This window comes from Ischnura elegans, chromosome 8, assembly GCF_921293095.1.
Source record: "Ischnura elegans chromosome 8, ioIscEleg1.1, whole genome shotgun sequence".
Classification (NCBI taxonomy): domain Eukaryota; kingdom Metazoa; phylum Arthropoda; class Insecta; order Odonata; family Coenagrionidae; genus Ischnura; species Ischnura elegans.
This window is the reverse complement of record NC_060253.1, coordinates 104,566,174-104,584,752: the sequence shown is the minus strand read 5'-3', so window position 1 is coordinate 104,584,752 and position 18,579 is coordinate 104,566,174. Positions and strand designations below refer to the sequence as shown.

At 37.5% G+C, this 18,579-nt stretch overlaps 1 long non-coding RNA gene across 1 annotated transcript; it reads left to right on the top strand.

The window, feature by feature from the left end:
* Position 1: 1 nt before the first annotated feature.
* LOC124163191 lies at positions 2–11,463 on the top strand. The gene is made up of 2 exons (XR_006865726.1): positions 2–241; positions 4,566–11,463. It is a non-coding gene; the product is annotated as an uncharacterized LOC124163191 (long non-coding RNA).
* The last annotated feature ends 7,116 nt before the right edge of the window (positions 11,464–18,579 follow it).

The following is an 18,579-nucleotide window of genomic DNA, read 5'->3' as shown; positions in this document are numbered from 1 at the left end:
GGGGCGGCGCCGTGGGGCTGCCCACCCTGTAAGCGGCCCCCAACGGCGAGGGGCAGCGGTGGACATCAATTGGGGCCGCCCGCCGCCGACAGCGACCGCGCCCCTGGCGAACACATTCCATTGGCCGCTGACCCTCCTCCCCACAGCCACCTCACCTCCGCCCCCGGCGGCCCTGAGGCCGGGCCCAAGGCTGCTGCGGGCATCGGTGGTGGGGGAAGGCCCTCCTCCCAGTGCGGATGAGGTGAGTGTCCAGAGGCAACAAACATGTGGGGGAGTTTATGAGGGAGTGTGTGGGATGAGCGCTTGAGCGGCTCATATCCTGGCTGATCCCTTTGCACGCACCTGAAAAAAATCTTCAGAAGTGCTAGGTGGGTCAGGGTAAAGAATTGCTCACCCCACCCTGAATGTGTGAAATTCACAAGTCTGTAGCTTAATTTGGGGTGAGCACTACCTTCACCTAGATTAGATTAGATTGAAAAAGCAAGGGAGGGGGGAGCTAGGCTCCCCCAGCACTGAGACCAAAGGGTCCATTATGCCAACTACCAATGATGGACCATCCATAAAGGCCTGTGTCTTCAGTGAAGGCCAAGAGATCTCCAATCTGATCTCTTGGGCTCCATGGAAGGTGAGGCCAAGTGTCTCTATCGAGTCCTCATGATTGCAGGGAATTTGCATATTAAATAGGTTGTCATTTCCTCTCCCATTTTGCACCGTCTACACTTGTCCGAGTCTGCCGCTCCCAGTAGGAGCAGATGTCTCATTATGTGACGGTGTAGTCCAGTAAGCAGGCCTACAACCATTCGAAGTTGACTTCAGTTGTAAGGAGAAGTCTTCTCCCAAGTCTAGGACAAGTTTCTCCAATACGGAGTGTAACTTGGTGTAGCCGTGGTGTTTTTTGCCAGATCTTTAAGTGTTGGGTAAATCCCCATAATTTGATTTCGACCATCCATGCTGAGGTTGCGACTGTACCTTCGCCTATCCAAACCAACATTTGGGTTTCATCTCTTTGTGAGCGAAGGTGTTTACTTATTGGTTTTTGGAGCTTTAATGGGGACTGAGAAGATTTTTCTTCAGAAATTTAAAAGAAATGAAAAATTCATTATTATGGGTCATCTGATAATGATGGTTGGGTGCATTTTTCTCATCACCCTGACCAGTCACTCTTTCTGGTCTCAATTTTCCATCCTCCGGCTATTATTTGGCTTATAAGCTGGTGTTAATCGTGGGGTTGTTCCTTACACCACAACGGAATGCATGTGATCCTCATTATCAACAATTTCACAAATTATTCATTGGTAGGATAATATTCACCTCTAATTAAACTCATGCCCAGGATTGTACAGCTCAAAGACAACTGGGGTGTTCAGGACATGCTGTGCAAGTAAAGCCGCCCGTGAAAGTGGAGAGAATGCGGCAAGAAAATTTTTCCAGCAGATGGAAGTAAAATACAGGAATACATATATCAATGGCCAAGTTCTAACTACACGTATCTGAAATTCACCTGGTTTGAGACGGGTATCTTAAACAAAGTGTAATAGCATTTAAAAAATAAAGTACAAGCAAAGAATAACTCTTTATTTGCAAATGAATGCTTCTTTTTCATGTTTATGAACTTTTGGTTTTTAATTTTAGTGTGCAAGTAAAAGAAATCATTAGTTTTTTTGCTCTCCTTAAAAGTTGCTTATTTTTAGACACGTGTTTTAGAACTTAGCCATTGATATGTTTTATCACAGCCAAAATGTCTGACTTACAAAATCATAGCAGAAAACAATGAGGTTTGGAAAAAAATATTGGAGATTGAATAGTATAAACATAATCCCCTTTTGAAGCAACTATGATGGTGGTTTCCAAGAAACTCCTGAGGTTTTTGGTGTCATTTGGATGAAAGCATACCACATTCCAGCTAATGAAGAAGAATGATCTGTGGTGTTAAGACTGATGCATGCAATGACAGTGTGAAATATAGGATGGTGTGTATGGTGCACCACACACAAATACCACCTGTATAATGATCTTCATTGTCGTTGTTTGCCTGGGTTCAACTGTAATCAATTAAAATCCATATGCTATTGAGACATTTATTCTGCGAGTTCTTACAGAAGAGTGATGTGGACTGGCAAACAGGTGCTTTAGTGAGGTGGAGCTGAAACCATCTCACGGCCACATCAATATTCATGCTATTCCTGAATCCTGCTACCTTACTCGTTCACCTTTCTTTTTGCCAGGTTCACAACTTCCATTCACTTGCTCCATTCACAACTTCAGTCCCCTCCTTATCTCATCCAGAAGTTTCTCATCCCCATCATCACACCTAGTGCTTTCCTCCTTCTTGTCATCCATCTTGCCTTTATCACTCCCCTCCACCACCAACACCTCGAAAATCTCCAGTCTTTTCTACCCTTCATTTATTCTATTCTTGAGCTTTTACAATTACACAGAATTTTTCTCTCATAAACTCTTTCCAATTCACTATCATCAACATTGCAAATGCAATTCTCATCATGATATCATTACTGCTAATAGTTATCCATTCATGTTTTGCCCATGTAGTTAAATTGCTCCACTTCTAGGTTGTAATGTGTGTAAGGAAATTCAAGTTGCAGGAATGATAGAAGTTTCATTTTAAAATAAGTCTTGAGTTATTTTTTTCTATTTTATGTTGAGTATTTTACTACTGTGCATGCATTTTATAAAAATTCTTTACTCAATGTTGTCAGAACTGGGCAAAATACATGTGCAAACGTAGTTAAACTGCAAAATACCAAATCCAGGTACTGATCCAAATGTATTTAAAATGCAAAATACAAAATACCTTTGACTTGGGTATTTGTAAAAACAAACTACAAAATGTTATTTAAAATAACTTTTGAAATACAAAACAAATGTATATGGAAACCAAGAGATCTTAAAAAAAATATAACTTGCCTTGGCACTTTATGGATGGTGCAAATATGAAGAAAAAATTCTATAATAATGGAAGTAATCCTTGAAGCATAATGTCACAGAAGTGTTATCAGAGCTACTTCAAAAGTATTTTACAAATGTATTTTTTTATTTTAGAATAGGAAAATACCAAATACTAATTGCAAGCGTTTTTCTAATATGTATAAACCTCTGCTGAAATCATGGTAGATCTAAGCGTCCTGATTGTGCAATAGGGTAGTTTCCTTCATCAAAGAAAACGAAAGGCATTGATTGTGATTTGTTAGCGACCATTAGTGTATTCATAATATACAAATTATTTGGTTTTAGAAATCCCAGTTTAGATGAATGTTAATGGTCAATTTTAGCCTCATTTGAAAAAGGCCAGTTTGGCGGCAATGTGATGCTACTCCACATGACGTCACAGGGACCTTGATGCTATACGAGTAGTCAGGAGTTTTACATCATCTGAGATCACCAATCCATTCATGGCGCACAAAGCTCACGGAAACATGTCTTAATAATCACCTATTAAAATTGCCTATGGTCGGAAAGTTTCCTTTGTTTGATAAGGTATTAATGATCCTTATTTAAGCCAAGCACTACCTGCTAGCAGCCTTCATCGTGGCGGCGCTCATCGCCCAGCACCATGGTGGCCTCACATGGCAGCAAACAGAACCATAATGACGTCACACGGGCTTTTCCCAGCATTCATACTTAGCCTTCGGGTTTTTGTGAGCTAGAAAATTTTCACTTTTCATTTAATCGTGAAGTATAGTCATTTATATCATCATTAAATAATCGTCGATATCGTCATTTAAAAATCTAAAAGCGTGAAATGCGTACTCCAGGAGTTATAATCTTTCGATTCAGGCAATTAAAAAAAAAAGGAAACCACCCTATTCCCGAATTCATCTATATCTACATTCTACCACGCGAGACCACCCAATAGGCGTATAAACGTGATTCTGCTGCCACCAAATTAGGACACCAGTCGTCAACAATAAATAGAGAGAAAAAAAAAGAAAAGTAAAATGGCTAACAAATTGTAAGTATCACCAAGTTTTTAAGCCCTTTTGGGTTTGGGGGAAAAACAAATACCCATTCTTACCCGATAGGCAAATTATCTCTCTTATTTTTTTTCTTTTCCGTTGGACATGGAAATAAATTGGGGATATGATAAGATCCGTGTTCATCCTAAAGACCTTTATTCTTTAGTAGCAGCTATTCTCTCATTTAATCGTGGAAAATAGATGTCGTCATTTAAAAATCTACAAGTGTGAAATATGAACTCCAGGAGTAATCTTTCGATTTAGGCAATAAAAAAAAATAGGAATCCTCCCTATTGATAGAGCATCCGGCTGGCAACCTGGAGGTTCTGGGTTCGTGTTCCAGTCAGGTAGCATTTTTACCCCCTGATTTTCTGGCTTTTCCCATCTACCACAGCACTGTTGTCCTCGTCCTTTTTCCGTTATATGTTGCTATTCCTTCCTTTCCTTCTGTATGAATTTATTTGTATTTTAAAATACTTGTATTTGAAATACTGTACCATGAATGTAGTTCAATGATTATATCCTCCTGTATTTTTACTATACATTTAGTAGTTTTCATTAATGGTATTTATTTTTCTACTTTTATTTCAGATTGTTTCGGCAAATCCTGCCAGAAACGGGACAATCTTGGGATCATTTATAAAACTCAAGAACTTTGGAAAGGAGGATTGGGTAATTAGATTTATCAAAGACTTCTTGTCCCAAATCCTATGTTGATATAAGCCCCAACAAGGTTTAAACACATGGTTGGTGTAATGAGGTTCCTATGCCATGATGTTGGATTTCAAGAAACAATTGGAGAAGTCCTTGGTTGCATATTTTAACCTCCAGTGAATTTATTGTCTGGAGCATGCCCCAAGTGCTTTTAGCAGGAGGAGTGTGGCCACAAGCAAAGTGAATAAGACATCTCCAAGCAACATGCTCTGAGGGGGCACACACGCATCAGTGAGAGAACAATGCTGAGAAGACTCGTGAAAACGGTGCCGTGGGGGCTGAAATGGCACCAATCCGGTGCATGTCTGAAGTCGGAAGGGGCAAGCGTGCACCCAGCTCCCACCACACGGTGGCGCCCGAGACGAATCAAGGCATTTCATCCTATTGTCAATTTACTACTCCATGCATGCAAGAAAGACTCCTCTTGAAATTTTCTAACCAAATTTATAGGTGAGTCGTCAAGGTGGCAAATCGTCTCAACAGCAATAAGATCAAAGTTTGATCAATACCTCATTTGAATCCCTCATGGAAAGATCCAAACATCCCTCAAATTGGGGAATGCTTTTGCATTTTGGAGTGTCTGAAAGACAATCAATAAGAACTAATTTGACTGTTCTCCATGAATTCGTTGCATTAAGGTTTGCTTTTCGACCCTCTCACATATTGTGGCAACCGTTGCCTCAAAAATGAGTCTGAAAATTGGATTGAACTCAGAAAAAGTGAAGCCAATGAGGTTTTGAGACCATAAATGCCATTCCCTGGGTGAACATTGAGATTGGCATGTACAGCATAGAGTGAGGGTCTAATGTGTTTACATCTATAAAAGATGATACCATGAGTTATGGGGTGAGATGAGGTTTTGGGTATTGGGGCAGAAGGGTTATGTGAAGGATTTCTCTTTACCAAAGGTGCCCTATAAAAAAAAACTTGAGCTCTTTTTATGTTCTCTACTTTGATAATAAAATACCTTTTCATGATGAAAGACTTAGAGAAAGTAAGTTAAAACTTTGGTAGATAAACATTTAATAATTAGAGGCAGCATCATTAGCCTGTTGATTTGTTCATGTTTGAGACTCAATAAGGTGAATAGTGAGTAAATATTAAATGACATATGTAAACATATATTTAAATATAGACAGCGATTTTTGACTTGGAAGTCAACCTCGTGGTTGATATGTCATGGACACATGAATGATTTTGGAAAAATAGGGTGAACTTGTTTGATAAAAAAATCCAGCAAAAGTATTTAGTTAAAATGAGAGCTTAATATATATATACATATATTCCATTGCTGAAGCCTTTTGTTGATAGGCAGACTCTTCAAATACCTAAACTAAATGGTATACTATGTTTATAATGCATATGCTTTAATTTTTTCAATCATAGCAATAACATGTGTTTGAAGACACTCAATACACGACTTTAAATAGCTAAAATGGAGTGTTAAGGAACTCACTGCAATGAAGAGACAGGAGTCTTATATTTTATCTTGGCTCTCTACAAAATCTGAAACATCTCTTCTTTAGCCTCATTTTTTTGCATATGCCTGATGGCGAACTTAAAAGAAAAAATATTTGATGGAGTTTATATATCAATAGATGAAAAAATTAAGAATGTCATTGATGGTATATTTTGAAGACTAAGATACAAAGGAATTTTTTTCAATATTAATAACCGTTTTTAAAATGTTTTAACCTAACTAACAAGCGCCTACAATACGGGTTTTTATCAGAAGAGGGAGTGAGGGTAGCCCAGCCCGCACTGGGCTTCGGCACGGCCAGGCACTAATGGCGAGCACAGAACAGGCGCACAGAGATGCGTTGCGTCAGGGGATGTTGCGTGCACATGCGGGGGTCACAGGCAAATCCTTTGTTGTTGCTAGCACAGGATGCCTCTCCAACCCAAAGCTTGCTACTTTGCCTGTGCCACTAAAGCCGAGGAACATATCACTTTGAACCATATCAAAAAATAAGTACTGTCAGACAAAGTATCAGCCATCCATCCTTCAAATTTTACCACTTGTATGATGCTGCTGCTGTTCTCTAATGTGATTAATGAATACTATTTCAAGATTAAAAGTTGGAAGAGAGATATACAACAGGTAATCAGGAACTCTATAGTAAGTCTGCATTCAAACAGACTGTCTGATGTGTTGTTGTATATAGATGTTGTCAGGCGTTTTCATTTGTGGGTGTACTTGTGTTTGCATCAGTGAATGAGTGACTGAGTGTGGTTGTGTGTGCAACTGCCCATTGATAGGTGGTAGGGCAGGACTTGAGATGAACCAAGGGGTTTCTTTCTGACTGGAAGAAGACGTGTAGCGTTGTCAAAACATTATTTTTCCTGTGCCTAGACTTTAGAGCCTCAAAGGAAGATTCGTTGTCATTAGCAACCTATTGAGGAGTCATTAGCCAGAATGATAGTGGCCTGAATAGAAACATGGGCTTGGCACCGATCTTTTTTTTTCTCTTTTTGTTCAAGCGGAGCCAAATGAGCTGCTAATCTTTCTCTGGAGGAGGCAGTCCCAAAGCATCAGGGCTTTATTTATTGTTAGAAAAAAAAAGATGAAGGGAAGGGCTTGTAAGAGGAAAATTGCTTTCAAAAATGTAAGTGAATCCTGTAGTGTGTTGCAAAAATACTATTATAGTAATCATAATGTAATCTAGAATCAATGAGTCCAGGAGTTAATATGTACTTGGGAAAATTAATAGTTTTGTCCTACTAGTTGCTTTTTGTGTAAAGTTTGATGTGATATTAATGACAAAAGAAGATGCTGGAAAAATTTGTTAAAAGAAACTTGTGAAGATTCTTTTTGGTGATTGGGTTCGCGACTCATGGAGGGACGTTAGGGTTTAACACTATCTTCTACTTCGGCTTGTTCTTTGGTTCCTCTTTGGGAATGAAGGTGTTTTGGCATCTGACCAAGTGATGAGAACTTACGTGTTGAAGGAATGTTAACTAGTGTTTATTTCATCAAATTGTTATTTTTGTAATGTTAGGAGTTAGGAGAGGGTTTGGCTATAGAACTTCAAATTAGATGCAAAAGAATTGACAAAACTCAGAGGTGGTACATAAACACCTTTTGATTGATCATCTCTTTACCAATTGATAAAAACTCTTACCAAAGTAATTGATTCTATTTTTTGTGGGAAAACTCATTTATTCTTTGTTATGTATTTATTGAAAAATATTAGCCATTATAGTTAAGCCTTCCATTTGAAAGGCATGAACACTTTAATGTTATTGGTTTATGAAAGCTATACTTGATTACTTCTCTCGCAGCAAAAGGGGTGTCAACAAATATGCCTCTCTGCGAATGTACCAGAACAATTTGTTTTTCATCTCTGGTCACTAAAATTTTTAATAAGCTTGACTCCATTTTGAGGGTAATTACTTTAGAAAGTTATTCAGTGAGCCCTCTAAAACTCTTGCTGATTAAAACCTTTTGTCTTGCGTTAGGAAAATGAAATGATGTGACCTTTTAATGTCCCCCATGGAAGCCAGCCTTACCCTGCCACCAATTTTATACTGAAGGAGTCTGCAGAATCTATTTGCATTATTTCCAAAACTGCTCGTATGTAATGATGTCCAATAAAATTGTATTTGTATTGGATATAAATTTTAGAATAACAGTGAGGCAAGTTTCTCAATACAATTGTGGATCAAATTTTCTCCATTTGGTAACAAACATCTGATAACAGAGAAAAACTTGAGCTTTGGAAAGTGATTGCAAATAGATTGTTGTTTTTTGACATAATCCGTCCATTGTTGGTCTCTGGTGAAAGACAACATTTAAAAAAAGTGCAGCTCAATGCTTGTGAAAGAATATCTCATATCCATATTTGAAAGTGAGTGGAATCCTTCTCCATCTCTTTCTCTTTACGTAATACACGTGTGAAAATGAATACATATCAGCTTTTAAATATAAATATATATATATACATATATATAAAATTGTTAACATGCAATCCGAACCTTGTACTTTATAATCATTTTGATTTTGGAGCTACTTGTCTTTGTCTTAAAGAGTAGATTTGCAGAAGGGCTCAAGGGTGAAATTTTATTAGCAAAAATTTTAGTCAAACATAATGATTTCTTCGAATATAGAGTAGTTCCTCGCTGTCATCAGATGAAAACCTTTTTTTAAAAAAAAGGTGTTAAAGGAAAAATGAATGCTCTTTTAGGGACATGACAAATTTATGTGACGAATTAGCCTATATAAACATATGCATATAAATGTATCTGAAGTGTTGCATATCACAGGGTGTCAAAAACATGTGTATCAAAAAAGGTCAGAGAGATAGATAGATCCTGCTCCTGAAGATGAAAAAAAAATGGCAGGGAAACAATCCAATGTTTAAAAAAATGACAATGTTGCAAACCAAAAGACACATAAAAGTCTGTTGTGTAATGTTTAAGATTTGAGACCGTGCTGTGTTTTCGACTTGGGGAAAAATCTGTTGCCTTAGTATCGCTTCTGTGTGCGTGCATGTCGTATGCAAGTGGAACTGATTACATTAATAATAATAATACAAATAAATATGTCTACAAAAAGATAAGGAGTAAGCCTTTTACATAAATTTATTTACTAAATGGAAGTTTTGGTATTTGATAGTTCACAAAATTGTTTTACTGTTAACTTTGGAAGCAATTGTTATGACTGACTGTCAATAGGAGTCAAGCACTGACTAACTAGGTGTTGGGTGATTTGAAATGCATTTGAAAAGCTTACAAACCTGCATCCATGATCATTTGTAATGTGCTATGATTTGATGAGTTTGTCATATCTCAAGTCTAGCTTAGGGTGTACTTTTCTCCTTTATTTATTTATTAAATCGATTTTAATCTAGAATTTTGGGCTTCTTTGCTCTACCCTAATGCTCATTTTTCATTGTAAGCTAGCATTTGATGCAGCTTACGCATTGTCTTATTATTATAATTCCTCCATAAATCTTGCCTTTAGCTATTTCATTTCTATGAGTGTAAGATGAAAACCTTTAGCTCAACCTTTTTAATTTATTTTATGATTTAGGTTTTCTGTGAGGGTTAAGTCTTATGTACATTATTGAATAAGCTTTCAACTTTTTGCCAAAGAGCCAGACCAAAATGATTACCCTCACAGATGCCACGTCTTTGTGTATGTTTTTATATTCCCTTGCCATTTAATAAAAAAAAAAGACAGTTGTGAATTTTATTGCTCTTGAGCCAATTTTGCTAGCTGCAGGAATCATGTGATACCTATATAATAAATGTATATATTTACAATCCATGGTGAGGCTGACAGGAGAGAGGGGGTGTGAAGTGCAGAACTTGCCACAACTCAAAAAAAGCGCCTTTTCCCTCCTCAAGTACTGCTCTTTTTTAAGTTTTATTGTGTGAGCGAGAAAGGTGGTAGGGTTTGAGGGGAGAGAGGAGAAGATTGTCGAGAAGGACAATCAAAATGCCAATTATGCAATTGAAACACCACTTATAAACATATCAATTGAAACCATGTGCCCCACTCAATTGTATTCTCTGAGATTGTGTTGAATATGAAATTATACAATGTTGATACAAAGATGTATTAAAAATGTGAATGGAAATGTAGATTTTGATGAAAATATTGGACTGCAAGTTTGATGAAGAAATTGTAACTATGGTAAGGGAGTTTAGTAATACTTTGTTTCCTAAGCTATTATGTATAATTATTTTATTACTATGATAATTATTATTGTAAGACCTTTAGTATTAAGAGGGATTTTAAGTTTGTTGACAGACGATGGACATTGTTTACTGACCAGTGTATGATTGTGTCTTTGTCGGTACGAGTGTGGCTGTGTCTGTAACTTTTCAGCAGTGGTGTCTAAGGGAGTTGGTAGAGATGGTTACTTTCAAATTCCCCTCTGATACTTCTATCAATGGAGTATGTGTTTACTGATTTCAGTTCTCCCCCTACCCCTTCTTAAATGTTTTTATGTGACATACTTCGCCTGATAGGTACTATCTACATACTGTTGAACCTTTCGTACTATGCTCCAGATATCTTGCATGAATTACAAAATTTTACATAAAGTGTGTAAAGTAGTCAATCAACAAATTTGTACAGGTTTTAATGACATTTTTTTAACTTTAAATTGTAGTGGCCTTGGGCATTTCCCATGATCTAGAATTTGTTTACTTGAGAGGAGTGAGTGTAACAAATATTTTTGTGATTGGTGATTAAGATATTTTAAACAGATATTTGCTCTATACAAAACAGGCATCTTTACAAGCTCTGTTGCATTTTGATTAATATGATTTCACAAATGCCTAGACAAACTTTCTTTTTTATCGAAGCCAAGTAGGTATTTATAATGGTGATGATGAGATTGGGCAGGGGGATGGATTTCAAGTAACTGAAGGGAAGAAACATTGAAATAATGCATGAATGTAGAGAGCAATTATTTTGATTTGGGGAATACTTTTGTTTGCTCGCCGATGATCTTCATACATAGTATGTGCCCATGTGAGTTTAGTTTCTTTTAACTGCAGATGCTGAAGTTGATATGTGATGCTAGTCATGTGAGAAGTGTTACTATGGCCACATCAACTGCCGTGGTCTCCAATATCCTGTGTTCAAAATTATTCTGTTTAGAAAAATCTTTCCAGTGGTTGTGTGACTACCCCAAGTAAATTTGTTGTATGTTTAACATTATTATTATTATGATCACTATCATTAACATTATCATTAGATGAAATAAAATTGTATAGGGTCCAAGAGTGACAATGGGGAAAATAAACAAGAAATAAAGTTCCATTGAGTATGTTATTTCATGAGACCTGCAATCTGTCTTTCTCTTTTGTTTCAAAATCCATACATCTTCTTTGTACTCATTCGCCTTTTTACTATTGGCCTTCTCTGACTCTTTTCATTCATTTATCAGTTGGACATTATGTTTAGTGCATACACACTTTTTCTTTGGGAAACCATATCCCAGATTGTTTACCTTTTTTGCATCCTGAGGTTTTTTCCACCACTACTCTGAAGACTCAGTTACCCAGAACTCTTTCATATCTCACAACTGACCAGCTCACAATGTCCGACTAAACTATCTAGCTTAGCTCAAGTTTTTTTCTGGACCCTACCAAATGGAATACACCTCTTGAGGAACCCAACCGAACATCATTCTATCTGGGCCATAAGTTTTTTTGTTTTAAAAATGCTGATAATATAATCTCATATTACCATATTAAGATGAAAATTCAGTGTGAAGATTGCACAAAAAAATGTTCACATAATATTCAGGAGAACCGAAAATATGGCTTGAATCTAGTCGGTGTTAATGGGGGTCTTGCTAATATAGTTATAGCCAGGGGCGGATCCAGGATTTTTTTCTGGGAGGGGCACAAGCAAGGCCGTATCCAGGATTTTGTTCTGGGTGGGGCACAAGGATACCTCGTAATACAAAACGAACGCAATGATAATGGGACCGTATTAAAAATCTTCCATATTTTTTAGGGTCTGGGGGGGGCACGTACCCCCCCCCCTGGATCCGCCTATGGTTATAGCATTAGAGTATTGCTAATACCAGTGACAGAGATATTGCTATGCGCAAAGGAATACATTATCTTACACCAAGTCAAAACCGGTTGGTGTATTATATTTTCATACTTTTCAGAGTGATAAAGGGCAAAGCAGCACATATTCCAGTGGGATCGGGTCAGTGTCACTGATATCATCTCTATCTTTGTGAAATAACTCATTGAATTTTGGCTGTGAAGCAGCAGCATTTGAATGTAAAAGAACACCGGGAGCAGGCGAACACCTCAGCACCAAGGTGCCTCAATACACTCACAAACCAGTTGAACAAGAGTAAGGCAATAGATGATGAATGCATGGTTTCAGGATTATTCAGCCACGGTTCTTGTTCATAAGTAACCACAGTTTTGAAAGTTATCCTGCTTTTCTCTTCAGGTCAAAGGTGAGAATCTTTGATTTTTCACCCCCTTAATTGCTGATTGGGTAACCAAACTAAAGCCATATATGTATTGGCCAGCGGTGATAGGTGGCGTAATATTTTATGATAAAAATTAAAGTAAAATCTGATGATTTGAGGCGTAACTTTTGAAAGCAATTCATTATTAAAAATTAAAAGTATTTTCATTTTTTTTTAAAGTAAAATTTAAAAAATAGAAAATTCAATAGCACTAGATGATGGATAGAAAAAACCATGATAATTCTTGAGTGGCACGTGCCTCAGACCTTGAATGGAAAAAATTTTCCTCATATAGTGGGGGGCCCTCTGGACCCCGACTTATGTATGTACCTATAATAATAATAATAATAATAATGTTTATTTGTCCAGAGATCTAGAAGTACAAGGGGTACACTGATATAGGACACGTCAGGTTAAAAAATATATATACAATAAATACAAATATACAATGATGCAGGATACGTCAAACTTTGTTTAAGAATTCATCTACAGAATAGTACATTCTTAATTTCAAATATTTTAGTAGGTTGGTCTTAAAAGTAGTGACACTTAATGGTGCCTTAAGTTCAGGAGGCAATTTATTGTAGAATTGAAGGCCCATACAATTTGGACCAGCACTGGTATTCTTGGTGCGCACATACGAAACATGCAGCTGGTCAATTTGCCTGGTAGAATGATGGTGGACATCACGGTTCTTAATGTAATGAAATAGATTTCTTTTTGTGTAAGCAAGTAAATGAAAAATATACACACATGGTAGTGGTAATATGTCCAGTTTCTTGAACAAGGGACGACAAGGTGAATCATAGGGGGCATTGCACATCAGCCTTATAATTCGCTTCTGAATTTTAAAGATTTCAGTAGAATGGGGAGAGGAACCCCAAAACAGGATACTGAAAATAATGTGCGAGTAAAATTCACTATAGTAAATGGACAATAAGACATCATTATTTACAGTGTTCCTGATGCTTCTTATGAGAAAGCATGTTGAACTGAGCTTGCTGCGCAATTTGCTGATGTGCTCTACCCATGTCATATTTTTGTTCAGGATAACTCCGAGGAACTGTGAACTGGAAATTTGTGGGAGTTGTTTCCCCTCTACAACAATTGGTATTGCTTCGGATGCTTTATTTTTGTTACAAAAATGAATAAGGCCAGACTTTTCAAGGTTCAGTTTAAGAAAATTATTTTGACACCATTCATATAAGAGTTTAGTGGCAGTGACTGCTGTAAGGGACAAGCTATTCAATGATGGGGCAGATACAATAACATTAGTATCGTCAGCATAGAGTATAGGTTTGACACCTGTGACAGATTTAAGAGTACCTGGTAGATCATTTATATACAGCAAAAACAGAACAGGACCCAAGACAGAGCCCTGTGGCACACCTAGTAGGACTTCTTTACCAGGAGAGATAAACTGAGTGCCATTTTTGTATAATACAATATGTTGGTGACGTCCACTCAGATACGATTCAATCCACTTATAAGGAGTACCTCGTATACCATTAAAACCCAGTTTTAGTAGGAGTAGTTGGTGATTGACAAGATCAAAGGCTTTAGAAAAGTCAAAGAAAAGACCCAGAGTCTCCGTTCTTTTGTCCAGATTTGAAAGTATGTGGGTCACCACTTCATAGGTGGCTGTGGATTTAGATTTTCTGAACCCATTCTGAGAAGGGGACAAGAGACTAAATGACTCAAGGTATGATACCAGACGGTTGTAAAAGACCTTCTCAAAAATTTTACTGAGCTGGTTTAACAAGGAAATCGGACGGTATGAATTCATGTCCTGTTTGCTTCCTTTGCCTTTGTAGAGAGGAACAACTTTGGCAGTCTTCAGAGAGTCAGGGAAAACTCCCAGCCTTAAAGATTCATTAATGAGGAATAGGACTTGATCCTTAATGACAAGGATAGATCTTTTTACAACTCTCCCGGGGATACCATCTAATCCATGACTATTTTTATTTGGCAATTTGTTAACAATATTGGTCAGTTCAGATTCAGTACAAGGAAGCAGGTACAACGAGTTGCTTGGCGATTGGGTTACAGAGTAGTTAGGGGAATTGCATGGGATTTAACCCCAGGCTTGGGAAAAATACTACTATACATATACTGGGGGGGCATTTGCTGTGAATCAAATGTATCTCCCATGTATGTAATGCAAAGTTCACCTCATTCCCTTGGCTTCCTCCTTCAATAGCCAGTGGGGAAGTTTTTTTGCCAAACGACCAATCCTTAAGCCCCAAAACTTATTTCCACAAGATGAATTGATATACAGTAGATTCCGATTAATTGGGACCTATCAGGACGTGCGCACTTTGCCCCAATTGAGTGGCTGCCCTAATTAGGCGAACACTCTCGTATATGGGCATAAAAACTTTGAAATAGTAGAAAGAAGACTAAAGAATGTTTATAATGCAAGCAAAGTTTATTAAACTATTAATTTTATTAATAAATCAGCGAGTTTAGTTAATTTATTATCATTCTTAAGAATTATATCAAATTTAGTTGAAATCATTTTTCACAGCCTCGGGCGATGCTGAATGAATGTCTTTTACTAAGTCTTATTAAAGAAAAATATCATGGTTAGTTAGATGAGAAAATATGATTCCTAAATATTTCTTATTGTTATAAACGTGCAGAGTACTAGCTTTTCAAATCATATTACCTCGTCTGAGAAATTGGTCTAATGTACTCTGCTGCCCTCTCGTCATCCTCGTTATACAAAAAAAAGTCGGCATGCAAATCCAATGATGACATTGCGCTACCTTCATCGCCTTTTGCATGAAGAAGAGTCGTAACCCCTTGTATCAATGAACCTCCTTGCATCCTGAGATGTCACTCAGCTACGCACAGGTGAGATTTCATCTCCATCACCATCCTCACCTTCAGCTTCACATTGTTGCCTGTATAATGTGATTCAGCAATATCAACTTCACTGTTTTCATTGATCCAAATCGCAGTCCATATTTTCGAACTCTGCATGGCTTGTTATTTGGTACTGTTTAGAGTTGATTTCGCTATCAAATTCAGCTAATGTTGAAAACTATGAAACGGAATCCGTATCCTCTCATGGATAGTATAACAACAACAGCTTTAACATGTTGCGTACGGATGGCGAGAATTCTCGTCATTTTTTTCCCGAACGTTCCGGACGGATGACGAAGATTCTCGTCATTTAGGCGTGTCAACCTAAACAATTTTAAAGCATACAATACGTATTCGTTAGTCCGTTTTCAGTTGTTGTTCGTTATTCATAATGAATTGATGCATCATAGTTTGATTGGGTAAAGTTATATTCTAAACATTAGCTTTTTAACCATGTTTAAACCAAAGGCATTACGCCCTAATTACACCTCCACCCAGAATCGGCGTTCCTGGGAATTTAAATACCCCGGTACCTACGCAACGTGTTAAGAAATTGGGCAAGAATAGAAACACTTGTGAAAAATAAGAGTAAATCAAAGGAGGAAAACATAAAAAAAACAGTATCCTGAAACCAAAAAATTTTAATTTCGTCGCGAGTATAGAGTCAATGTTACCGACTCATGGCCCAATAAAGTGGCATGCTGTCCCAATTAAGCTGAAAATACTCTGGAATATGCCTCTATTAGGTTCTGTTCTTCAAGATCTACCCCAAGTAACCGATGGACCCATTAAATGGAATCTAATGTATCTTTTTGAGGCTAATCTACTCTAGCCTAGGAACAGTGGGTTATAAGGAGCATCTAAAGAACGTTCTTAAGAGCTCCTACTTATAAAAACAGTCTCCCCTTCTTACCTGCGGCCAGAAGTGATTTTTCCATGCCCAATTGTAATGGCACTTATGCATGGTATTAAAGTTTAGAAACAAAAGCCAGAAAATCATACCTGCTTTAGTTGGGAAATAAGTTGATGGCTCTTTTTAATGTTGCTACCGAATTCATTTAGGTCTCTCATCATCGGCCCTTTCAGTGGCCACTGTTGGTATTACCTGGTTCATTGGTGTGGCTATAATGATGTAAAGTTTCTATGCTTTCTATGAAAAATGGTAAAAAACAGCACATAAGATAATATCTGAGAGCACCACCATTATTTTTCTTCTACCATTATATTAACAAATTCAAGTTGCATAATGATAGGTTTACTTCTGATTCCAGTCAACTTCATAGATGAAGGTGATACTTAGTGGAAATTACGAACATTAAGTACCTATGGTAATTGAAACTAACTGTGTGCTTTCCACATATATTTTAAGTATGTGGAAAGAGTATTTATAAGATTTATACATACCCCATTCCAGTGGCATAACAATGAGGGGGAGAGATCCCCCTCAAAGCCTCAGAGGAATAAAAAAAATATTTGAAACTATTGTCTAGTTTTGACATGTAATAATTGCATCTGCTTAAATTTAAATTTTGAGTGCCAAAGTGATGTAAAATATATTTCCAGGCATGTAATTTCTCAAAAATTTTCGCGTGCCCCTTTTTTCCTCACTCAATTGGCAGGGGGGGGTATCGCCCCCCTGGCCCCGACATCCCCCTCAAAGCATATTCCTAGTCACACCACTTCCTCGTTCGATTTCAACAACTAAGCACCATTTTCAGCTTTGTTTCATTAGCATGTTTAACATCCGGTTATTAGTCACAAAGCTCTCAACACAGTCAAACTGCTATGCAGAGTTATGATCTGTTACCTGTGAATAATTTAATTGCAGTTTTCCTGGTAATTATTAATATCCTCTGCCAAAGATTTAAATACCACATCTGAGGTGTAGAAATTGGTATGGCAAAGCTTCGCGTCATTCAAATGGTGAGTAACAGGATCATTGATCATATGCGTTTACAAATATGCTCCTTTATAGACTTCACTTTTTGGAGGCAGTAAGTCCCGCCATAAACATGAAACACTGACATCACACCATAACTTTTGCCTTGGGAGCTCATTAGTTTCGGATTGAGAATTGAACTATTACGTGAGGCGTTTAGGGGAAGGGGAGGGGATCAAGCCGATTCTCATCCAATCTCACAACGGGGAGGGGGGAGGTCCTAGTAAATTTCAGATAGTTTTTCCCCAAAAAAAAGCATTGAAAAAATGTGATTCTGGACTACGATCTTAGTAATCTTAAATACTAGTCTTAACTAATCTTAAATAAAAATAATTAAACAAATTGTTTATTCCAACGCAATGAAGCATATATTAACGTATTTACACTGCAAATACGCATTTTGAACAATCTCACGCAGTGGCGTAACTAGTAATATACTTTGGGGGGATGTGGGGGGTATTGGGGGGGGGATGAGGGGAGTTAATGGGGGCTACATCCCCCCCCCCCCAGGAAACGGGTATTTCAGGAAAATTTTTGAAAAATAGCATGCCTGAAAACGCATTTAATATCATTTTGACACTTAAAATTTAACTTTTAGCAGATGCAGCTTTTATGTATCAAATCCAGACAAGATTTTCAAATAATTTTTTGATTTCTCTGAGGCTTTGGGGGGGGGATACATCCCCTCATCCCCCCCCCCCCAATAGTTACGCCACTGATCTCACGTGATATTAGTGGGAGGTAATCGAGTCAAATCATATCAGTCATATCTCACTGAGGGGGAGTTCAAAAATCGACAAAAACACCTCACGTAATTAATAGGTGCCCTCCAAGCGTCGAAAATTAAATGTCTGGATTCGTAACCACGCTACACATGCGCCGGAGCTTTGCAGATTCTTCTCCGTGGACTCCAATGGTCACGGAAGATCAGGAGACATCTTCTACTGCACAATGAAGTAGTTATAACGGTATACCGTCGACCCGAAATCACAGTTTTAATGCATAAATAAGATGGATAGATGATAAATTAGATTTCCCGTGGAAATCAAATCCATATTCGTCCAGCCACTCACTTATATATTAAATGGAAATAGATGAAAATATATCGCAGAGGAGATAGTGACGCTAT